General features: G+C 39.9%; 2 long non-coding RNA genes across 2 annotated transcripts; both read right to left on the bottom strand.

Annotated features, from left to right (window-relative positions):
* Window positions 1-1914: 1914 nt before the first annotated feature.
* Window positions 1915-2500, bottom strand: LOC128126646 (uncharacterized). The gene is made up of 3 exons (XR_008224611.1): window positions 2462-2500; window positions 2112-2384; window positions 1915-2017 (listed from the first exon to the last, which is right to left on the bottom strand). It is a non-coding gene; the product is annotated as an uncharacterized LOC128126646 (long non-coding RNA).
* A 3-nt stretch (window positions 2501-2503) lies between these two features.
* LOC128126645 (uncharacterized) lies at window positions 2504-3479 on the bottom strand. The gene is made up of 3 exons (XR_008224610.1): window positions 3193-3479; window positions 2716-3110; window positions 2504-2530 (listed from the first exon to the last, which is right to left on the bottom strand). It is a non-coding gene; the product is annotated as an uncharacterized LOC128126645 (long non-coding RNA).
* Between the last annotated feature and the right edge of the window lie 22143 nt (window positions 3480-25622).

Here is a 25622-nt window from a genome sequence, read left to right as displayed (position 1 = left end):
TATATATATATATATATGTATATATATATATATATATATATGTATGTATATATATATGTATATATATATATATATATATATATATATATATATATATATTAACAACAAGGGTATTATAGGGAGTTTACCAAAACCCCGGTTCTAGCAATCGCCAATACTCCAATGTCCTTAGTGAACAGTGTGACTATGGAACCAAATGAAACTCCCAATATTGCAGCCAAAGTAACATCCATCACAAAACCAATCTAAAGAAAATAATAAAACATTAATTAACTTTTATAAAATAAAAACATCTTTATATATTATATAAACAAAATAATTATTAATTAACATTACAGTCAACATGAAGTATGTGATATCCTTCACAGATCTATAATTCCCTTTTGAAACCGAACTAGCAATCAACGCCTAAAACAAAACAAAACAAAAAAATGTTTAAGAAGTCAACTAACTGACAAATAGTCAAACATTTTCCTTAAACTATATGTCAAGTCAAGTCAAAGTCAACATTTGGTGAATTTATACCTGACTAGATGCAGCCAACGCATCTGTAATAAGGGAAACTGCCAACCAAACTTGCAGACATATATGATGAAGCAGTAGAGTAGAGTACCTTGAGCATTTCATTTTGTGTTGTCAGCAACTGGTCCCGCCCTTGCAACTGTACCATACTCATCTTACCAGCAAGTATGTCTGCTTCTTTCTCGCCCAGGAAATTTGTTTTCTTTATTCATTTAAGAACCAAAACCCTAAAAAACATTATATAGAATTATAAAAACTTCAAGAAAAGTCAAAGGGAATAATACCTCAAGAATATGTAGACGTCAATTCACAGGCAATTCAGCATTTAATACAACAGATTTTATACCAAACTGTCAAAAAATATATAAAAAGTTTTATTAAAATCTATAATAGGTAAAAAAAGATTAATTTAATGGGAAAAATAATACTTGCTCAAAGTTTTAGTCTAAAACTTGTGTCAATTGTATTTGTAAATATAAAGACTTTCTTTTGAACAAGATCCAACTTCAAAATTGCAAGAATGTAAAGAAGCTTATCTCGATAACTACATTGTATCTAAATATAAAAGTAAAAGAAATAAATAAAGATTCAAGAAACTATAAAATGTATTAAAGAAATGCCCTAAAATAAGTTTTTTAAATAAGTATACAAGATTTTAGCTCTTAAGCTCTTACCCAAAATTGCTGAACATTTTTGGGGACAATTTCGTCCTTTCCATCACCAACTTCTGCTAAAGTAAGAATATAGGGATTGTGTAGATAAAGCTTCTTCAAGCTTTCAACATCATCACTGCAAAAATTTCATCAGAATTAATTGAATGAAGAAATTGCAGGGGTAGAAATGGAAATACCATCTTATAAGAAGTGATAATGACACAAACAAACCTTGAGGTAGCAGCCATGAGAAGGTATTGACATCTTTTAGGAATGTGAGTTTTGAGATCTTTGAGATTCTTTTCATATCCATATGTAAAAATAAGATCTGCCTGATTTACTAACATGAATCAGTACTTTAATAAAGAGTATTATAAATGTTACAGAAAGAAAAGAATCCATACCTTATCAAGAATAATACTTGAAAGATAATCATGAACGGATTTTGCTTGAAGAACACCTGATGAAAGACATCTTTGGACACAAGCTGGAGTAGAAACAAAGATATAAGGAGGCCCTGACAATGCTGTCGCCTGAAAATTGGAAAACAAAAGCAAAAATTACCAATTTACCGTTGATCTTTATAATATTGAAGAACAGAATTGGATTTTGTATAAGCACACTGCTCTGCAACAGGCACTGAACTCTTTTTTGGATAACAATTACAAAATTAGAATTACGCCATCGAAGTGATATGAAAAAATCAAGAAATATTAAAAACTAAGTACTTAACACTAACCTCCAATTTGAGCAATGAGTAAAGGTAATGCAGGCAATTAAGCTCTTGTTTCTTTAGGTTTTCCAGCAGCTATGTTTGTAAGACACCAAGCTGCTTCAAGCAACTGTATTATGGATCCAGAATAAAAATTAAAACATATTAAAAAGGGTATGCTAAAAAGAAAGAAGGTCATTACTAATATTATTATTGTTTATTACCTGCTCATCATGGGAACTGCTCTGTAGATAAGAGGGGTATCAGATCTTCAACAAAATGGATATGAATGTGTAAAGCTTCCAGTCTTGACCAGCCTGCCCTTGTCCTGTGCACCATCCATAATAAAAAAAATCATAATTTGTTTTACGCATTTGCCCCTGTTCATAATCATATACCATTCAACTATTCTTGCCTTCACTTCATGAATAATATATTTATCTGTACGCATCTTTTGGAGACCTGTTCAAGTAATAGTTATTGGCAACCAATTTTTCCTGCATAACCCAATTATTAAAAATTAAAAAATAATAATAAATTTAAAAAGTACAATAATGCCCTTATTGATACGCACCAGATGAGACTGCACATTTGCCATCTTCTTTTCATCAAAATCATACTCTTTAACAGGTACTTTTGTAGCCTTTTAACATACAACAACAATACTAGTATCAAAAATGGATTACACAAGATGAGACAGGGGCCTTGATTTGATAATCAAATATTGCAATACTCAGTGAAGCAAATAATCAAACACTTAGTGGGCAGTAAAAACTTAATTGTGTTGATTGAAAAGAAGTTTAGGGACGTAAAGGAGAAGAGGAGAACCTGAATCAACGAATCTGGCATATGGTTAGATGTTTTTACCAGAGACGGTAACAATGGTACTCATAGAGAACAAGATTAAGAAGCAGACACTACATTGATTTTCTAGAAAGAAAATGGCAAACAGTTAGTAATTGATCCAAAATCAATAATCGGCACATCACCTGCACTCGAATTGATGACACCGTTAGCTTCCCGAAACTCCAGCGACACTGTTACTTGGCCTGGACTCCGGCGACTCATCTGACCTACACCACGACGACGTCAGTTGTACCAGCGACTCATCTAATCCCAAATCTGATCTTCAACCTTCGGTTTCTAATCTTCAACCTCGAACTTGAGCCCTATAGCTCCTCACAACCCCTTGACAACCTTTGAACGCCACCTCACACCCTCACCTGCAAATAAAAAAAGAAATAATAAGAAGGGAGAAGAAGGGTTGTGATCGAGCTAGAGGAAGAAAAGAGGAAGAATACGCACATCATTTCTTTCTTCTTTCTTCTTTTCGCTCTCCAACTCTGGCTATAAATACGAAAGCGCAAGAGATATTGAGAGGAGTGAGCGGGGTAATTCAAAATTTTGGGGGATTTTCCATGTTTCTAGTGGTGGCGGCTGCTAGGTTTTACAGAGAGTAGTAGGGGAGAAAATGAAAGAAGATATTACTATTTCAAATGTGTTATGTTTGATTAGGGTTTGCACATAGAAGGAAGTGAAAGTCGATCGGAGAAGAAGGGGTTTGCAGAGAGAAAGAAGGGAGAGAATGAAGTTGATTTGGTGGGTGTAGAGAGTAGAGAGGAAGAGGAAGCGGGTGTTCAAAATTTTGGGGGATTTAGTTTCCCCCCTGAGTCCAAACGCGTGTTTATTAAAATTATAAAGCGACATTTGTAGAGGACGCCCTTTTTATTATAGGTGCCCTCCGTGTTTTTAATATTTTTACATCAGACACTAATTTAAGGGCACTCAGTAATGCGCGACCTAAATCCTTAAAATTTTTGAAGAGATGACACTTTTTTAATGTCGCTCTCTAATGCGTAACATAAATCAAAGAGCGTCGTGTTTTGCGCGTCGTAAAAGGTCTTTTTTCTAGTAGTGTTTGAAAATATTTAAAAGCATAAATGAAAATCGGTCTTTTCTGGCCGAGATTTTGGGGATGTCACAGTTGGTATCAGAGCATTAGTTTAAGCGAACTAGGAATTTGTAGGATTTCTAGACTTAAACTTAGAATGCTAAGTGGAATTTTGAGATGTGTGTCTGTTGTGATTTAGACACGAGCACTAGTTTATTTTAGGAACGTTGCCTAAAATGCTTTATGTCCTAAATGTTATATGTGGCCATATATGATATTATTTGTTCGGATCTATGGTCTGTTGCCGACCGGATCTAGAAACCTTATGTGTGTAGGATTCTAAGCGTACGTCTACGATATTAGAACTAGCATGTAAACGTTTCGGAGTGATAAGGATGATTTGATTATCTATCATGATTGAGGATCTAATTTCACCTTATTCGGTGTGTAGATCAAAATGGTGAGAACAAGAAGTGGAGTTGGAAATGCTGATGAAAACAGGAATCAACCACCAGTGATTAAGCTAATACCCGTCGTAGCAGCAACACCTGAGCCAATAACCATGGCTGGTGTGTAATTGATGATTCAGACGATGTTGGATCGTCAGATGGATGAAACTAGACGGTTGCTTCAACATAATCGTGAAGAACTGTCAATTCGTGTGGAAGAGCCTGAATTAAATGAAGGGCACTCAGAAGGTGGAAACTTCAGCGGGTCTGTTGGTCCAGCCAACCCACCGATAGTTAGGCAAGATAACCGTGAAGGAAGGAATGATGGAATGGGATGCAAGTACAAGGAATTTTTGACTTGCAAACCATCGACCTTCAATGGAAAGGAGGATCCGATTGGGGTTATGGATTGGATCTCCGAAATGGAGCTAGCCTTCATGACTTGTGGCTGCAGAGGTAAATTGCAGACTATCTATGCCGTGCGTCAATTCCGAGGTGGAGCCGTTCGTTGGTGGAACACTCTAGGGAAGACCTTAAGCCCTAATGAGCCACTGCAATTGTCATGGGCAGAATTCTTGGTGCAGTTCAAGCGCAAGTTCTGCTCGGCTCAAAATCTGTTGGAGTTGGAGAATAAGTTTTTGACATTAACGAAGGGTAGCATGTCAGTTGATGAATACACCAATAAATTCACCGATAAGATGGAGTTTGCCTTGCGTATCGTTCCAGATGAGATGACAAAGGTGGATTGGTTTGCGAAGGGACTCCCATGGGAGTACGAGGTGCCAGTACGTCAGGCACTTACTCTAGAGGCAGCTATCTGGGCTGCCAAGTCTGTTGAAAACATGATCAAGGGGAGAACCACCGACAAGGTTGATGTTGGTGAGAAAAGAAAGTTTGAAGGAACATCTGGTTCCGGTAAGAAAGGAAAATTTTTGAAATCTGATTCGAAAAAGTTTGGGGGAAAAAGAGGCGAGGCGAAGTGGTGTGATAAGTGTAAGAAAAAGCACTTTGGGAAATGTAGCGAGGATGTAACCTGCTACAAGTGTGGAAAGGTCGGACATTTTGCCAATGAATGTCCGAACAACAAAAGGATGTGTTTTGGGTGTAATGAAGAGGGGCACATTTTGAAAGACTGTCCGAAGAAGAAGGAGGCAGCAAAGCCCAACATTCCACCAAAGCCGAAGGCGAGAGCCTTCCAGATGACACTTGAGGCTACGAAGGATGAAGCTGATGTCGCTTCAGGTACCTTTCTCGTAAACAAATTACCTGCTCATATATTGTTTGATTCTGGAGCCAACTACTCCTTTATTTCACATGAGTTTGGTAGAAAGCTAGCTTTGCCTGTTGATAGACTAGATAATGCTTTATTAGTCGAAGTAGCTAGTGGCAAGTTTATACCTGTTAGCCATCGTATGAAAGACATATTAATTGACCTTAATGGGAATAAGTTTCACGAGGCGTTATTGCCTATTGAACTTAATGGTTTCGACATCGTCTTGGGAGTGGATTGGGTTAGCGCCAATGACGCCGAAATTTTATGCAATAAAAAGATAGTTAAAGTAAACCCACCTGGAAAAGATTCGTTTATGGTGTATGGGGACAAACGGCGAGTGAATTCTGGGATCATTTCTCTAATGAAAGCCAGAAAGTGTTTGACCAAGGGATGTACATCATATTTAGCGTTTGTGATTGATGCTAAGAAAGAAAAGAAGGTGATGCAGAGCATTCCAGTGGTGTGTGATTTTCCGGAAGTATTCCCTGAGAATCTTCCTGGATTACCACCTGATAGACAAGTGGAGTTCAGAATAGACTTGTTACCAAGAACCACGCCAATAGCAAAAGCACATTATCGACTAGCACCGACGGAGATGAAGGAGCTGATGATGCAACTTCAAGAGTTATTGGACAAAGGTTTCATTAGACCTAGTTCATCGCCTTGGGGAGCTCCGGTGTTATTTGTGAAGAAGAAAGATGGAAGTATGAGAATGTGCATCGATTACAGAGAGCTGAACAAGGCAACAATAAAGAATAGATATCCGTTGCCGAGGATTGATGACCTGTTTGATCAATTGCAAGGTTTGAGCTATTTCTCGAAGATCGATCTTAGGTCAGGATATCATCAACTAAAAGTAAGAGAGCAAGATGTTGAGAAGACTGCATTCAGAACTAGATATGGACACTACGAGTTCTTGGTTATGTCGTTTGGACTAACCAATGCTCCGGCAGCGTTCATGGATTTGATGAATAGGGTTTGTAATCCTTTCCTTAATAAATCCGTGATAGTGTTCATAGACGACATTCTGATCTACTCGAAAAGCCAGGAGGAGCATGGCAGACACTTGCGAGAAGTGTTAGAAGTTTTGAAGAAGGAGAAGCTTTATGCAAAGTTCTCCAAATGTGATTTTTGGATTCGTGAAGTCCAATTCTTGGGTCACGTGGTCAACCAAGCAGGAATAATGGTTGACCCAGCAAAGATTGAAGCCGTGACGAAGTGGGAACAACCGAAAAGTCCCACGGAGATTCGAAGCTTTTTGGGATTAGCCGGATATTACCGTAGGTTTATCCAAGGCTTTTCTTCGATTGCTACTCCATTGACAGCTTTGACCCACAAAGGAGCTACTTATGCTTGGAGTGATAAGCATAAAGAAGCATTCGAGAAGTTAAAGAAGAAGCTATGCGAGGCACCGATACTTTCTCTACCCGATGGAGTTTAAGACTTCGCTGTTTATAGCGATGCGTCTGGTGTTGGATTGGGTTGTGTTTTGACCCAAAGAGAAAAGGTGATAGCATATGCGTCTCGACAGCTGAAAGAGCATGAAAAGAATTACCCGACTCATGATTTGGAGTTGGCAGCGGTAATTTTCGCTCTGAAAATATGGAGGCATTACATCTATGGCACGAAGTGCAAACTTTTTACTGATCATAAGAGTCTCCAATATCTCTGTAATCAGAAAGAATTGAATATGAGGCAACGACGCTGGCTAGAATTACTTAAAGACTACGACTGCGAGATACTTTACCACCCCGGTAAAGCTAATGTTGTTGTTGATGCTCTCAGTCGGAAAGTCAACCTTGAAAGGAAGAGGCCAAGAGCGTTGAGAATTGAAGTTGTCTCGACCATTGTGGAAAGTATAAAGAAAGCTCAAGAGGAAGCTTCTGAGAAAAATGACCGAAAGGAGGAACGTTTGGGTAAAACGTTGGTGTTTGGTACTAACGGTCATGGACTAAAGGTATTCCAAGATCGTATTTGGGTACCTAAGTCAGGAGGAATTAGGGATCTTCTGATGGAAGAAGCTCACAAAACCGTGTACTCAATTCATCCGGGTAGCACTAAAATGTATAGGGACCTGAAACCCTACTACTGGTGGCCGACGATGAAGCTTGATGTTGCAAAGTATGTGGTCGAGTGTGTGACTTGTGCGAGAGTCAAGACACAACATCAGAAACCTTACGGGAGTTTAGAACCATTGCCTGTGCCTATGGGTAAGTGGGAAGACATTGCTATGGATTTTGTCACTAAACTGCCCATAACAAAGAATGGTCACGACATGATTTGGGTGGTCGTCGATCGATTCACTAAGAGTGCGCATTTCATAGCGGCCAGGGAGAAATGGTCTATGGAAAAGCTTGCGAATTCTTATGTAAAGGAAATTGTGAGGCTTCACGGTGTTCCGTTAACGATTGTATCGGATCGTGATAGTCGTTTCACCTCAAGGTTTTGGAAATGTCTACAAGAGGAAATGGGTACCAAGTTATGTTTAAGCACAGCTTACCATCCGCAGACTGATGGTCAGAGTGAAAGAACGATACAAACGCAGAAGTGTCGTACGCCTCAAGACTGACGATCAGACTGATGAACAATTACCTTTAGTATAATTTTCCTACAATAATAGTTTTCAATCGAGCATTAAGATGGCACCTTATCAAGCTTTGTATGGACAGAAGTGTCGTACGCCGTCTTGTTGGCTTAAGGCTGGGGAAAAATAGTTTATGGGACCAGAGATTGTTCATCAAACTGCTGAAAAGTTGAAAATAATTAGGGAAAGAATGTTAGCAGCTCAGGATCGTCAAAAGAACTATGCTGACAAGAAGCGAAGACCGATGACTTTTGAGGTTGGAGATTCGGTTTCGCTTAAAGTCTCGCCGTGGAAGGGACTTATAAGATTTGGTAAAAGGGGAAAGTTGAGTCCAAGATTTATTGGACCGTTTAAAGTTCTTCAGAAGATTGGGAACCAAGCTTACAAGCTCGAATTACCCGAAGAACTGAATGGAATTCACAACACTTTTCATGTGTGTTATTTGAGGAAGTTCACGGGAGAAGTTCCCGATATAATTCCAATTTCTGAATTGAGAATTGTTGAGAACAAAAGATTGATTGAAGAACCAGAGGCAATTGTTGACCGAAAGACTAAGAAGTTGCGACGCAAAATGGTTGGGTTAGTGCTTGTCCGATGGAAACACACGAATGGGCCGAATCTCACCTGGGAGACGGAGAGTGACATGTTGAGTCGCTATCCGCATTTGTTTGTTGATGTGTGATTCCGGGGACGGAATCATTCTAAGGTGGAGAGAATTGTAACGCCTATGTTTCCGGGCTTGCCACTTTTAGCAATGTAATAGTCTAGGTTAACCTTTGTAACCCGTTTTGGAATAATAAGATTGTATTATTTGAGTGTTATGTGTTTTGTGCTTAATTGCTTAATTATGTGGTTTGATTAATTAAGAATAAAAATAAGCGTCAAAATTTAAGTGTAAAATAAACTTAATAACTTTGATTAATGTTGTAGTAGTTGAAACGAGGTTTCCGAATATATATAGAACGCCCAAATCTGACTTCGTATGAGGAAGTTATGATTTATCGAAGTTTCGGCTTAGCAGTATGCAGCCTGTTTTACTCGATTTGAGATCGAGGGGTTTTTAGCCGAAGCAATCTAAATGAGAATCGGAGATCTCATTGTTAGTATCGAAGCGATACAAAGTTAGGAGAGAACGGACGTCAAACGAAGAAGTTATGAATTTATAACGAAGTTTGTCTGTCGCGGCGTATTAAAAATAAATAATAAAAATAAAGTCAAAATTAGCCGACGAAGTCTAAATGAAAGTTGTAGAGCGTAGTCTCACCTTTCCGTGGATATAAAGAACGTCGAAAACAGAGTTCGTATGAAGAAGATATGAATTTCTGAAGTTTATTAAATATTTTGTATTTATTTTTAAATGGAAATTCGGAAGCATTATCCGAAGCCGAGTCACCGGTCCGATCCGACTTACGCTCCGCGTAAGCGAGTACGCCCTGCGTACTCCGAGGGATGTCGACACTCGCACTCGAGTCTTCGGATACGTAAGCAGTGACGTATTCGGATCAGTACGCCCCGCGTACTCCGAGGCTCCAGCCTCCTATAAATAGGATCCGAAGGCAGCCAACTCTTTTGCTCATTTTCTCTCTTCTCTCTCCCGTTTTGCATCGTTTTGCATGCCAGAAATATCCCGAAGCCCCGGTATCATACTCTAGCCCCGAGGCAAGTCCCGAGATCCCGAAGATCCCGAGAAGTGCGGTTTCCGAGTCGAAGCTCTGCCCGCGAGAAGTTCGATTTTTGAAGAGATCTTCCAGATCTGCTGAGGATTACTACTTCCTCAAGTCGTAGTGTTGTCCGATCATCTTCTGATCAAGTGAGTGTATACTACCTTTCATAAACACGATAATAATACAAGTATGGTTTGAGTGTATTAAGTATATTGTTGTTTATGTGTGTGAATGTGTATTCACTTTCTTCTAACTCATAGATATGATTTATTCTCTATGAGATATGTGTTATGTGTGTGTGCCTCATCTGTTATGTGATACATGTGTTGATTAAAGCATGCTATACAGGTTTTTAAACTATGTATACAAATGTATATTTTTATCTATTAATATGTTGGGTAGAACATGGGTAGATAGTTGGTGTGTAATAAACAGATGAGAGGCCTCGTTGTTGTTTGATATAGTCATCTAGCGGAGTTTAGATGACGACCACATACTTTTCTAGATAGTCTTGTGGAAACATTAGCAGGTTCGCCACCTGTAGGTGTTAATGAACTTGGGTGTTCATTCGCTGCACTCCATCCCCCTCATGGTTGCCTTATTTGACTTATATTGCTGAGGTACCCCCGAAACATGTGTTGTCGCCCCGATGAAATATTCTTAGACTAGGTCCCGTATGATTAGTTGTATTAGGGACATTAAAGTGAGAATAACGGGAATGGGTAATTGGGTTATTGTTGGTTGGTGAAAATTAAATATGATATTTATTGTGGGTTGAAAACCCTATATGCTCACCAGGCTCCCAAGCCTGACCCACTCAGTTTTAAATTGTGTTACAGGAAGTGGCGCAAGGGCATGAGATGGATGAACCATCAAGTTGTTTTGTTTACAAGTCTGCATATGTTTATATTTGTTAAATGACTTGTAATGTGTTCGTTTATGCTTATTGGTCTGTATCGGAACATGACACCCCGAGTTTTGATTATAATGAAAATGCATTTCGTTTATGAAATGCTTCGGTAAACATTGTTTTATCATGTTTTGCTTTTGGGAACAAATTCCACAACTCTTTCAAATCAAAAGGATTTACTCTGAAAATATTTAAAAGCATAAATGAAAATCGGTCTTTTCTGGCCGAGATTTTGGGGATGTCACAAAAGCCATCTCACAGCATGAATGTAGCAACACCAGAAATGTTAAATTTCAGCAAAGCGACACCAGGGGAAAGATAGTCAAAAGTTGACTCCAAAGGAGGAAGCGACCAACAGCACTTACACAAGTAAGCTAAGAAACTTTGAAGGGGAATAAACAACAAGACTTTGCTCAACAACATCGCCAATTGAACACCACTAAATACAGTTGTCAATACAATCTGCAAAGTCTGTGAAAACGTCAACACCAAGACACCACTTGTTTATAACTTTTCCCACTCTTTTGTAACCGGAAAACAAGATTCATATGTTTCGTTACTAATTGCAACAAAATCAAGAAAAATAATGTCTTTGAAAACTCCAGATCATGCCCTATTTCCAATAAGTGATTCGAAAGAAATCGGTCAAAAGCATGAACGAAGTTAGAGAGGGAGAAAATAGGAATAAGGTCCAAATACAATTACCTGATGCGTGTGATTGCAAGAAGGATGACGACTTCAATGTTAATGCATCGTGAGGAAGAGGGAAACCTGCGATTGTAAATCTTAACGTGTGAATTACGACATATCCTGACATTTATAAGTAAGGGTATTATTCTCCATTTAGTGTGTTTTTTCAAATATTGTCACACCCCCAAACCAGACGGCGGAAACGTCTGAGGGTTATTGTGACTCAATTGAATACCATCACAATGAATATACATGAAACATAACATCATACAATACCAAGCAATGGAATATTACAACTGGTAGCGTTTACATTTAGTACATTGATCCATAATATTACATGCCCAAAAGTAAATTGTTCGGTACTAATTAAAACAACAGTAAGACGTTACTGAGTACATTTTTCCTTTTCGATTTACCTGTTACCTGAGAATACAAGTATTTTGAAAAACGTCAACATATGAAATGTTGGTGAGTTCATAAGTAATGTTTGAAATATAGTGGTTTGTATTGTTTTGAAAATCACCAGAAAATCCGATATTTTCTGAAAAGAGTATCGTGTAAAAAGTGTGAAGATTCGTAAGTATGCTTGTTTGTTTTCTATAAATGTAAAAGAACAATTTGTAAAACTCGGTATGTAACTCGTAGGTGTATTAATTGAAAACCCTAGGAAAACCCTATGTTTTCCTAATACTTTGCATCAAAAATTTATATCTTGTTATTTCGTTACGACAGGTGTATTCGTTGAGTCCCGGTGACGTTGGATTAATTATGGATTGTGAATTGTTATAAACACACATTAATGAAAATGACTAGTTTACAACCATACAAACGATCCCTTAGGCGTCGCTCGCACTATTCACTTAATCCAAACACCCGGACTTCATGTAGCCCCACAACCGAGGAGGAAAAGAGGGTGCGAGGTCCCGATATTTTCCATAAGTCGTTCAAGGCTATCGTGAATGCGAAGGGCCCTTAGCCCGACTCGCATTTGGTGAATTCTCGACTTTACTAGCAGCACCAGAAGGCCCTTGGGGTCCAACAGCACAAAGCCTGTAAAAGTCCTTTTACACGAAATTAGGTCATATAAGACCCAACTACATGTAAGCGAGTTTCCTTCGGGCCTAAAGATCATGTCATTGGGCTAGCTAGGCCCAACAAACACGATTTGAAACTTTCGGGCCCAAAGACGGTGTATCGACGTCTAGTGTATTCTCACGTGTGTATTGACTTCCCGAAATTTCCGCGTGTGTATTGAAGTTTCCTCGTGTTAGTAATTTCGGATTCATTATTGATTCGAGACCGAATCAATTCGTTTGATAACGATTTTTGGTGTTGAAGGTGTATTATAATTTTCCGATAGTCGAGGTACTAGTATTTCATCATGACGGTTTTATTGTTTAAAACATTAGGATGTTTCATTATTACAGCCCCTTTCTTTTGGATAATTTACACATTTAACCCTTTGTATAAAATAAATTTCTATTTTAGTCTTCAAACCATTTTCTTGACACTTTAGTATCAAAACTTGTAGAAAAGTAATTTTTCAGCCCAAAGTTATTTGAAAAACAGTTTTAGTCCATCAAATGAAATTTTTCTCGGCTAAAACTCTTATTTTTGCAATTTTTACACTTTTGGCCCAAAATAGAAATTTTTTGCATCTTTGGTCCCTTTTAAATATGAATAGCATTTTTAACCCTTGAAATGGACTTGGAGCACTAGTAGTCCCCTGTTTTACAGAAAAATACAGTTTCAGCCCCTCTAATTTGAAAATCTCGCAATTTGGGCTTTATTGGGCCGAAAAGTTCATTTTTGGCCCATTATGCTTAAAAATTCACATTTTAATCCTTCCAAAGAGTAAATTTCTGGAAAATCCATTCTTGAAACTGTTTTGACTCATCTCATCCCTCAGAATTTGTATTTTGACATTTTGGGCCCTTTAACTTCATATTTTTAACATTTTGAGTCCAAAAATGGGATTTTTAGCCCAATGAGTTCATATTAACCAACTTGGTTATTTTTCTAGAAATGATTTGTGTATGATAATATGTTTAACACTTGTTTCATACATACTAATGCAAACCTTGATTTTAAGGACTTTTTGACTAGTTTCAACACCATAATCACATATAAACATGTAAATAAGCATAGAAATCATACAAAGCATACATATACTCATAGATCTACACATTTGCTTGTATTCCCCCCCCCCCCCCACACCCCACAAAACTTATAAAAACCGAAAATTAGGGGGTATGAAGCTCACCTTTGGGTGTGGTTTCGGTTTTGGAGAATAGATGGAAGAAAATGAGGTGATTTTCGGCCCTAGCACACTTTGATGAAGATCTCGACCTTGAGGTGATTCTAGGATGCAAGATCATGATTTATTATGAGTTAAGAAGAGATGTTTGATAGATCAAGGAACCTAGATCATAGATTTAAGTATAAACTTAACTTGGATGGTGATTCTTGTGAAAAATCTCCTTGAAATGCCCTTAAATCTCGAAAATTTAGTGAAGAGAGGTGAAGATGTTCTTTAGAGTGTTTGATAAGTAAAAAGTGATGAAAGTGTGTGTGTGTGTGTGGGTGCTTTCAGCCGAGATCAAGAAGAAGAGAAGAGAGAGAGAGAGTTGAGTTGACAATCCTAGATGCATGTTGGTCCATGCATGGAGATATGTGGGGTATAAGTGAGGTGGCAAGGCTTAAGTCAACTCCTTACTTCTTGGATTTGGGCTTTGGGCCGAGATTTTGAAAGAAAAAGGGGATCATTGGGCTTTAATGCCCCTAAGCCCATATTATAGTTAGATTGGATGATTTTTGGCCCAAAAAAAATATAATATGATTTTTACACTTTGTTGGGCTAGTTTAGGTTAATTATGGTTCATAATATTTAATTTATTTCATTCTAGGCCCAATATGGCCCAAAATGTTGAAATAAATGAATGTGGATCCAATTAGAGCCCATTTAAAGGTTCTAATCCCATGATAGTCAAATTGGAAGCTTATTGGACCTAACAAGAACTTCTAGGGTTTCCAATTGCTTGTTGACTATATGTAGTACTTGTATGGTGTATTGGATTGAAGTTTTTGTTGTCATAGAGTAAGCATCATACATGCTCTTAAGTTTTTGATTCTACATTTTACTTGAGTGTAGTGATTACAAGACACAAAACTCCTAGTTGTGACATCATCCCCCCGTTAGAGGGAATTTCGTCTCGAAATTCTATTTGAAAGCTAGATTTGAGAATGCTAAAATAGGTGTGGGTACTTTTGCTTCATTTGATCTTCGCATTCCCACGTGAATTCTGGCCCACGCTTCGCGTTCCACCGTACTTTCACGATCGGGATGCGACTTTGCTTAGTATGCTTCACCTCCCTGTCCATGATTTCAACCGGTTCTTCAATGAACAGGAGATTCTCGTTGATTTCGATCTTGTCAAGGGGAATGACGAGTGTTTCGTCCGATAGACACTTCTGTAGATTGGAGACATGGAACACGGGGTGTACACTGTTTAGTTCTGCGGGTAGCTGCAGTTTATACGCCACTGGACCTATTCGGGCGACGATCTCGAAAGGTCCAATGTATCGTGGGTTCAGTTTTCCCCATTTTCCGAAACGAATAACTCCTTTCCAGGGTGAGACTTTCAATAGTACTCGATCCCCGACTTGAAATTCTAAGGGCTTTCGCCGTTTATCGGCGTAGCTCTTTTGTTGGTCGCACGATGCTTGTAATCGGGCTCTGATTTGAACAATCTTTTCCGTGGTTTCACGAATGATCTCCGGTCCCGTTAGTGCCTTGTCCGATATATGTGTTTTTGCTAGTTGGGTATCACCCACCTCAGCCCAGCATAACGGTGATACCCAACTAGCATGGTAACTATTGTTATATGAGAATTCGACTAAGGGTAAGTGGGTATCCCAAGACTTCCCAAAGTCTATCACACATGCGCGTAGCATGTCTTCGAGTGTTCGAATGGTTCGTTCACTTTGACCATCCGTTTGTGGATGATAAGCGGTGCTCATGTCGAGATGAGTTCCCAGTGCCTTCTAGAGAGATTGCCAAAAACGTGAAGTGAATCTACTGTCTCTATCCGAGATAATAGACACTGGTACTCCGTGGAGTCTCACGATTTCTTGAATGTATAGACGTGTCAATCTTTCCATCTTGTAGGATTCCTTTATGGGCAGGAAATGGGCAGATTTCGTCAGTCGGTCGACTACTACCCATATGGTGTCCAGTCCATCCGACGTCTTGGGTAGCTTGGTCACGAAATCCATAGAAATCCCCTCCCATTTCCACTTAGGGATTACCGGTTGCTGTAATAACCCTGAGGGCTTCTGGTACTCCACCTTAACCTTGGCACACGTAAGGCACTTACTAACATAGGTGGCAATTTCCGCCTTCATGTTGGGCCACCAATAGTGTTGTTTAATATCCGACTACATCTTGTCTGAGCCGGGATGAACGGAGTATCGCGTCTTATGGGCTTCCTTCATAACTAACTCCCTAAATCCTCCGAGTTTAGGGACCCAAATACGGTTCATGAAATAGTATACTCCATTCTCCTTTGCCTCTAGGTTCTTCTCCATTCCGCGCAATGCTTCGCTTGCTCTATTTTCCGTCTTCATGGCCTCTGACTGGGCTACTGCAATTTGAGTGGCTAGGTGAGATTGGATGGTTATTGAGAGAGTTTTCGTATGACGATTAGAGTACTCTTTCCGACTTAATTCGTCAGCTACCACGTTGGCTTTGCCTGGGTGGTACTTGATCTCACACTCATAATCATTTAGCAATTCAACCCATCTTCATTGCCTCATGTTCAACTCCTTCTGGTTCAAGATGTGCTGGAGACTCTTGTGGTCCATGAAGATGGTGCACTTCGTACCGTAAAGGTAATGCCTCCAAATTTTTAGGGCGAAGACTACGGCTCCCAATTCTAGGTCATGGGTCATATAGTTTACTTCGTGCGTCTTTAGTTGGCGGGATGCGTAAGCTATCACCCTTCCACGCTGCATGAGAACACAACCTAAGCCCTGATTTGACGCGTCACAGTAGACCACGAAATCTTCTGTTCCCTCCGGTAGTGATAGTACCGGGGCACTACAGTGTGACATCCCCAAAATCTCGGCCAGAAAAGACCGATTTTCATTTATGCTTTTAAATATTTTCAGAGTAAATCCTTTTGATTTGAAAGAGTTGCGGAATTTGTTCCCAAAACAAAACATGATAAAATAATATTTATCAAAGCATTTCATCAAGAGATGCATTTCATTATATAATCAAAACTCGGGATGTCATGTTCTGATACAGGCCATAAAGCATAAACGATAAACATTACCAGTCATTCAACAAATATATACATATACAGACTTGTAAACAAAACAACAAGATGATCCATCCATCTTACGCCCTTGTGCCACTTCCTGTAATACAAATAAAACTGAGTGGGTCAGGCTTGGGAGCCTGGTGAGCATATAGGGTTTTCAACCCACAATAAATAAGTTATATTTAATTTCACCAACCAATCACTATCCCGATTACCCATTCCCGTTATCCTCACTTTACGTCCCCTAAACAACTATCTCAAGGGACCTAATCTAGGATTTTCATCGAGACGGACATCACTGCGAAGGGGTTTCCTCAACAATAGATATCCTAAAGGCAACCATGAGGGGGATAGAGTACACCGGTGAACACATCGTTCACAACACCTACAGGTTATGAACCTGCTAGTGTTCCACTGGACTGTCTAGAAAGAGTCCGTGGTCGTTATCCATACTCCGCTGAATAACTAGATCAACAACAACAACAACATCGAGGCCTCTCATCTGTTTATTACACTCCAACTATCTACCCATGTTCTACCCAACATATTAGTAGATAAAAATATATATTTTCATACGTAGTTTAAAGAAAACCTGTATAGCATGCTTTAATCAACACATATGTCACATAACAGATGAGGCACACACACATAACACATATCTCATAAAGAAATAAGCAGATCTATAAGATAGAAGAGAGTGAATACTCATTCACACATAACACAACCAAATATATACACATAGCACGTATTTTTATATAAAATACTTCGTATTATTGTATTAGAAGAAATAACTACACACTCACTTGATCAGAAGACGATCCGACAGCACTACGGCTTATAGAAGTAGTAATCCACAGCAGATCTGGAAGATCTCCTCGAAAATCAAACTTCTCGCGGGCAGAGCTTCGACTCGGGAACCGCGCTTCTCGGGATCTTCGGGATCTCGGGACTTGCCTCGGGGCTAGAGTATGATACCGGGACTTCGGGGTAGCTTCGGCATGAAAAACGATGCAAAAGACTAGAGAGAAGAGAAGAAAATGAACAAGAAATGAGGCTGCCTTCGGATCCTTTATATAGAGGCTGGAACCTCGGAGTACGCGGGGCGTACAGGCGTACGCAGCGCGTACGCGTCCGAAATCGTCATTGCATGCGTCATCCGAAGTGTCGACACTATCGGAGTTACGCGATAGCGTAACCTCGTACGCGGGGCGTACTCCGGATTACACCGGTGACTCGGCTTCGGATAATGCTTCCGAATTTTGAATTAAAAATAAATACAAAATGATTAATAAACTTCGGAAATTCATAACTTCTTCATACGAACTCCGTTTTCGACGTTCTTTATATCCACGAAAAGGTGAGACCATGCTCTACGACTTTCGTTTAGACTCCGTCGGCTAATTTTGAATTTATTTTTATTAATTATTTTTAATAGGCCGCGACAGAAACTTTCGTTATAAATTCATAACTTCTTCGTTTGACGTCCGTTCTCGCCTAACTTTTTATCGCTTCGATACCAACAACGAGATCTTCGATTCTCATTTAGATTGCTTCGGCTAACAACCGCTCGATCTCAATTCGAGTATTTCAGGCTGTATACCGCTAAGCCGGAACTTCGATAAATCATAACTTCCTCATACGAAGTCAGATTTGGGCGTTCTATATATATTCGGAAACCTCGTTTCAACTACTACAACATAGATCAAAGATATTAAGTTTATTTTACACTTAAATTTTGACGCTTATTTTTATTCTTAATTAATCAAACCACATAATTAAGCAATTAAGCACAAAACACATAATACTCAAATAATACAATCTTATTATTTCAAAACGGGTTACAAAGGTTAACCTAGACTATTATATTGCTAAAAACGGCAAGCCCGGAAACACAGGCGTTACAATTCTCTCCACCTTAGAATGATTCCGTCCCCGGAATCACACATCAACAAACAAATGCGGATAGCGACCCATCATGTCACTCTCCGTCTCCCAGGTGAGATTCGGCCCATTCGTGTGTTTCCATCGGACAAGCACTAACCCAACCATCTTGCGTCGCAATTTCTTAGTCTTTCGGTCAACAATTGCCTCTGGTTCTTCAATCAACCTTTTGTTCTCATCAATTCTCAATTCAGAAATTGGAATTATGTCGGGAACTTCTCCCGTGAACTTCCTCAAATAACACACATGAAAAGTGTTATGAATTCCATTCAGTTCTTCTGGTAGTTCGAGCTTGTAAGCTTGGTTCCCAATCCTCTGAAGAACTTTAAACGGTCCAATAAACCTTGGACTTAACTTTCCCCTTTTACCAAATCTTATAAGTCCCTTCCACGGTGAGACTTTAAGCAAAACCGAATCTCCAACTTCAAAAGTTATCGGTCTCCGCTTCTTGTCAGCATAGCTCTTTTGACGATCCTGAGCCGCTAACATTCTTTCCCTAATTATTTTCAACTTTTCAGCAGTTTGATGAACCAACTCCGGTCCCATAAACTGCTTTTCCCCAGCCTCAAGCCAACAAGACGGCGTACGACACTTCTGTCCATACAAAGCTTGGTAAGGTGCCATCTTAATGCTCGAGTGGAAACTATTATTATAGGAAAATTCTACCAACGGTATATGTTCATCCCAATTACCTAGGAATTCCAGAGTACATGCTCTCAGCATATCTTCAAGTGTTTGTATCGTTCTTTCACTCTGACCATCAGTCTGCGGATGGTAAGCTGTACTTAAACACAACTTGGTACCCAATTCCTCTTGTAGACTTTTCCAAAACCTCGATGTGAAACGGCTATCACGATCCGACACAATCGTTAACGGAACACCGTGAAGCCTCACAATTTCCTTCACGTAAGAATTCGCAAGCTTCTCCATAGACCATTTCTCCCTGGCCGCTATGAAATGCGCACTCTTAGTGAATCGATCAACGACCACCCAAATCATGTCGTGACCATTCTTTGTTCTGGGCAGTTTAGTGACAAAATCCATAGCAATGTCTTCCCACTTACCCATAGGCACAGGCAAAGGTTCTAAACTCCCGTACGGTTTCTGATGTTGTGTCTTGACTCTCGCACAAGTCACACACTCGGCCACATACTTTGCAACATCAAGCTTCATCGTCGGCCACCAGTAGTAGGGTTTCAGGTCCCTATACATTTTAGTGCTACCCGGATGAATCGAGTACATGGTCTTGTGAGCTTCTTCCATCAGAAGATCTCTGACTCCTCCTGTCTTAGGTATCCAAATCCGATCTTGGAACACCTTCAGTCCATGACTGTTTACACCGAACACCAACGTTTTGCCCAAACGTTCCTCCTTTCTGTCATTCTTCTCAGAAGCTTCGCTCTGAGCTTTCTTTATACTTTCCAAAATAGTTGAGACAACTTCAATTCTCAACGCTCTTGGCCTTTTCCTTTCGGGATTGACTTTCCGACTGAGAGCATCAGCAACAACATTAGCTTTACCGGGGTGGTAAAGTATCTCGCAGTCATAGTCTTTAAGTAATTCTAGCCAGCGTCGTTGCCTCATATTCAATTCTTTCTGATTAAAGAGGTATTGGAGACTCTTATGATCAGTGAAAAGTTTGCACTTCGTGCCATAGAGGTAATGCCTCCATATTTTCAGAGCGAAAACTACCGCTGCCAACTCCAAATCATGAGTCGGGTAGTTCTTTTCATGCTCTTTCAGCTGTCGAGACGCATATGCTATCACCTTTTCTCTTTGGGTCACAACACAACCCAAACCAACACCAGACGCATCGCTATAGACAGCGAAGTCTTCAACTCCATCGGGTAGAGAAAGTATCGGTGCCTCGCATAGCTTCTCCTTTAGCTGCTCAAATGCTTCCTGATGCTTCTCACCCCAAGCATAAGTAGCTCCTTTGTGGGTCAAAGCTGACAATGGACTAGCGATCGAAGAAAAGCCTTGGATAAACCTTCGGTAATATCCAGCTAATCCTAAAAAGCTTCGAATCTCCGTGGGGATTTTCGGTTGTTCCCACTTCGTCACAGCTTCGATCTTCGCTGGATCAACCATTATCCCTTCTTGGTTGACCACGTGACCCAAGAATTGGACTTCACGAATCCAAAAATCACATTTGGAGAACTTAGCATACAGCTTCTCCTTCTTCAGAACTTCCAACACTTCTTGCAAGTGTCTGCCATGCTCCTCCTGGCTTTTCGAGTAAATCAGAATGTCGTCTATGAACACTATCACGGATTTATCAAGGAACGGGTTACAAACCCTATTCATCAAATCCATGAACGCTGCTGGAGCATTGGTTAGTCCAAACGACATAACCAAGAACTCGTAGTGTCCATATCTAGTTCTGAATGCAGTCTTCTCGATATCTTGCTCTCTTACTTTTAGCTGATGATATCCTGACCTAAGATCGATCTTCGAGAAATAGCTCGAACCTTGCAATTGATCAAACAGGTCATCAATCCTCGGCAACGGATATCTATTCTTTATTGTTGCCTTGTTCAGCTCTCTGTAATCGATGCACATTCTCATACTTCCATCTTTCTTCTTTACAAATAACACCGGAGCTCCCCAGGGTGATGAACTAGGTCTTATGAAACCTTTGTCCAATAACTCCTGAAGTTGCATCATTAGCTCCTTCATCTCCGTCGGTGCTAATCGATAAGGTGCTTTTGCAATTGGCGTCGTTCCTGGCAACAAGTCAATACGGAATTCCACTTGTCGATCAGGCGGTAATCCAGGAAGATCTTCGGGAAATACTTCCGGATAATCACACACCACTGGAATATTCTGCATCACCTTCTTTTCCTTCTTGGCATCAATCACGAATGCTAAAAACGATGTACACCCCTTGGTCAAACATTTTCTGGCTTTCATCAATGAAATGATTCCAGAATTCACTCTGCATTTATCTCCATACACCATAAACGAATCTTTCCCAGGCGGGTTTACTTTGACTATTTTCTTCTTGCATAAAATTTCGGCGTCGTTGGCGCTAAGCCAATCCATTCCCAATACGATGTCGAAACCATTAAGTTCGATAGGCAATAATTCCTCGTGGAACTTATTCCCATTCAGATCAATTAAGATGTTTTTCATGCGATAGCTAACAGGTACAAACTTGCCACTAGCAACTTCGACTAATAAAGCATTATCTAGTCTAACAACAGGCAAAGCTAGCTTTCTACCAAATTCATGCGATATAAAGGAGTAGTTGGCTCCAGAATCAAATAAAATTTGGGCAGGCAATTCGTTAACGAGAAAGGTACCTGAAGCGACATCAGCTTCATCTTTAGCAGCTTCCAGTGTCATCTGGAATGCTCTCGCCTTTGGCTTTGGCGGAATGCTGGGTCTAGCTGCCTCCTTCTTCTTCGGGCAGTCTCTCGACATATGACCCTCCTCACCACAACCATAGCAAACTTTCTTTGTGAGGGTACACTCATTGGCATAGTGCCCTGGCTTTCCACACTTGTAGCATGTGTTCGCCACCTCACATCTTCCATGATGCTTCTTCTTACATTTGTCGCACCATTTCGCCTCACCTCCACCTCCCCTCGAACCAGACTTCGAGAACTTGTTTTTCTTGTTGGACCCTGAAGTTCCATCGAACTTCCTCTTTTCTCCAACATCTATTCTTTCCAGACCCTTTTCCTTCTGCTGGGCCTCCACATTCTTAGCTGCACGAACAGCCGTTTTCAGAGTGGTTGCCATTTTGACTGTCGGACCAAAGTCAGCAGGCAGTCCGTTAGCAAACCTCTCAATCTTGGAGAGTTCCGTTGGCACTAGGTACGGAAACAACTTCATCTTCTCAGTAAATGCAGTAGCATAGTCATCTATGCTCATCTTCCCCTTCTTTAAGTTTTGAAACTCATTGTTCAGATCAATCAGATCTATCTCCGAACAATACTGCACCCTTAACTGTTCCAAGAACTCCTCCCATGACATTTTCAGGGCTTCTCCTCGTGGCATAGTATCTGCCAACAACTTCCACCAACTCAAGACCCCAGTCTTCAGTTGTCTAACCGCAAAGACGGTCTTCTGTTTGTTGCTACAGTCGCAACTTTCAAATACCATCTCCATTTCGGAGATCCAATCCATTATCTCAACAGGCTTTGGGCTCCCAGAAAGACTTGGCGGTTTGGCGCCCAAGAAATTCTTGTACATACGCCCATCCTTGTTGTTTCTCCTTTCCGGATCGTTCCTTCGTTCCTCTTGAGTCCCAACTTGACTCACCATGCGACTATTGTTCCCTTCCTCCGATTGCTCGGGAATCAATTCCGGTTCCTCAATAGGTATGATAGGTTCATCCCTATTATTATGCAACATTTGTCGCATCTCCTCCCTTTGTTCGGCTAGCATAGCCCGAATCATGGCTTGCACCGCAGCCATTGTTATTGGTTCTGGTGCTGCTGCTACAACAGGTATTTGCTCAATCACTGGCGGTTGATTCCTGTTTTCATCTGCGTTTCCAACGCCACTCCTTGTTCTCACCATTTTTTGATCTACACCGAATAATTTCACCTTATTACTCCAAACGATTACATGCTAGTTCTAATATCGTATACATACGCTTAGAATCCTAAACACATAAACCTTCAGATCCGGTTGGCAACAAACCGTAGATCCGAACAAATAATATCATATACGGCAACATATATCATTTAGCACATAAAAGCATTTTAGGCAACTTTCCTAAAATAAACTAGTGCTCGTGTCTAAAATCCAACAGACACACATCTCATCATTACATTTAGCATTCTAAGTTTAAGTCTAGAAATCCTACAAATTCCTAGTTCGCTTAAACTAATGCTCTGATACCAACTGTGACATCCCCAAAATCTCGGCCAGAAAAGACCGATTTTCATTTATGCTTTTAAATATTTTCAGAGTAAATCCTTTTGATTTGAAAGAGTTGCGGAATTTGTTCCCAAAACAAAACATGATAAAATAATATTTATCAAAGCATTTCATCAAGAGATGCATTTCATTATATAATCAAAACTCGGGATGTCATGTTCTGATACAGGCCATAAAGCATAAACGATAAACATTACCAGTCATTCAACAAATATATACATATACAGACTTGTAAACAAAACAACAAGATGATCCATCCATCTTACGCCCTTGTGCCACTTCCTGTAATACAAATAAAACTGAGTGGGTCAGGCTTGGGAGCCTGGTGAGCATATAGGGTTTTCAACCCACAATAAATAAGTTATATTTAATTTCACCAACCAATCACTATCCCGATTACCCATTCCCGTTATCCTCACTTTACGTCCCCTAAACAACTATCTCAAGGGACCTAATCTAGGATTTTCATCGGGACGGACATCACTGCGAAGGGGTTTCCTCAACAATAGATATCCTAAAGGCAACCATGAGGGGGATAGAGTACACCGGTGAACACATCGTTCACAACACCTACAGGTTATGAACCTGCTAGTGTTCCACTGGACTGTCTAGAAAGAGTCCGTGGTCGTTATCCATACTCCGCTGAATAACTAGATCAACAACAACAACAACATCGAGGCCTCTCATCTGTTTATTACACTCCAACTATCTACCCATGTTCTACCCAACATATTAGTAGATAAAAATATATATTTTCATACGTAGTTTAAAGAAAACCTGTATAGCATGCTTTAATCAACACATATGTCACATAACAGATGAGGCACACACACATAACACATATCTCATAAAGAAATAAGCAGATCTATAAGATAGAAGAGAGTGAATACTCATTCACACATAACACAACCAAATATATACACATAGCACGTATTTTTATATAAAATACTTCGTATTATTGTATTAGAAGAAATAACTACACACTCACTTGATCAGAAGACGATCCGACAGCACTACGGCTTATAGAAGTAGTAATCCACAGCAGATCTGGAAGATCTCCTCGAAAATCGAACTTCTCGCGGGCAGAGCTTCGACTCGGGAACCGTGCTTCTCGGGATCTTCGGGATCTCGGGACTTGCCTCGGGGCTAGAGTATGATACCGGGACTTCGGGGTAGCTTCGGCATGAAAAACGATGCAAAAGACTAGAGAGAAGAGAAGAAAATGAACAAGAAATGAGGCTGCCTTCGGATCCTTTATATAGAGGCTGGAACCTCGGAGTACGCGGGGCGTACAGGCGTACGCAGCGCGTACGCGTCCGAAATCGTCATTGCATGCGTCATCCGAAGTGTCGACACTATCGGAGTTACGCGATAGCGTAACCTCGTACGCGGGGCGTACTCCGGATTACACCGGTGACTCGGCTTCGGATAATGCTTCCGAATTTTGAATTAAAAATAAATACAAAATGATTAATAAACTTCGGAAATTCATAACTTCTTCATACGAACTCCGTTTTCGACGTTCTTTATATCCACGGAAAGGTGAGACCATGCTCTACGACTTTCGTTTAGACTCCGTCGGCTAATTTTGAATTTATTTTTATTAATTATTTTTAATAGGCCGCGACAGAAACTTTCGTTATAAATTCATAACTTCTTCGTTTGACGTCCGTTCTCGCCTAACTTTTTATCGCTTCGATACCAACAACGAGATCTTCGATTCTCATTTAGATTGCTTCGGCTAACAACCGCTCGATCTCAATTCGAGTATTTCAGGCTGTATACCGCTAAGCCGGAACTTCGATAAATCATAACTTCCTCATACGAAGTCAGATTTGGGCGTTCTATATATATTCGGAAACCTCGTTTCAACTACTACAACATAGATCAAAGATATTAAGTTTATTTTACACTTAAATTTTGACGCTTATTTTTATTCTTAATTAATCAAACCACATAATTAAGCAATTAAGCACAAAACACATAATACGCAAATAATACAATCTTATTATTTCAAAACGGGTTACAAAGGTTAACCTAGACTATTATATTGCTAAAAACGGCAAGCCCGGAAACACAGGCGTTACAATACAGAGAGCTTGTTTCAGGGTTCGGA

This window comes from Lactuca sativa, chromosome 6 (assembly GCF_002870075.4).
Source record: "Lactuca sativa cultivar Salinas chromosome 6, Lsat_Salinas_v11, whole genome shotgun sequence".
In the NCBI taxonomy this organism is placed as follows: Eukaryota; Viridiplantae; Streptophyta; class Magnoliopsida; order Asterales; family Asteraceae; genus Lactuca; species Lactuca sativa.
Note: the sequence above shows the minus strand (reverse complement) of the source record. Positions and strands in the feature narration are given on the sequence as shown.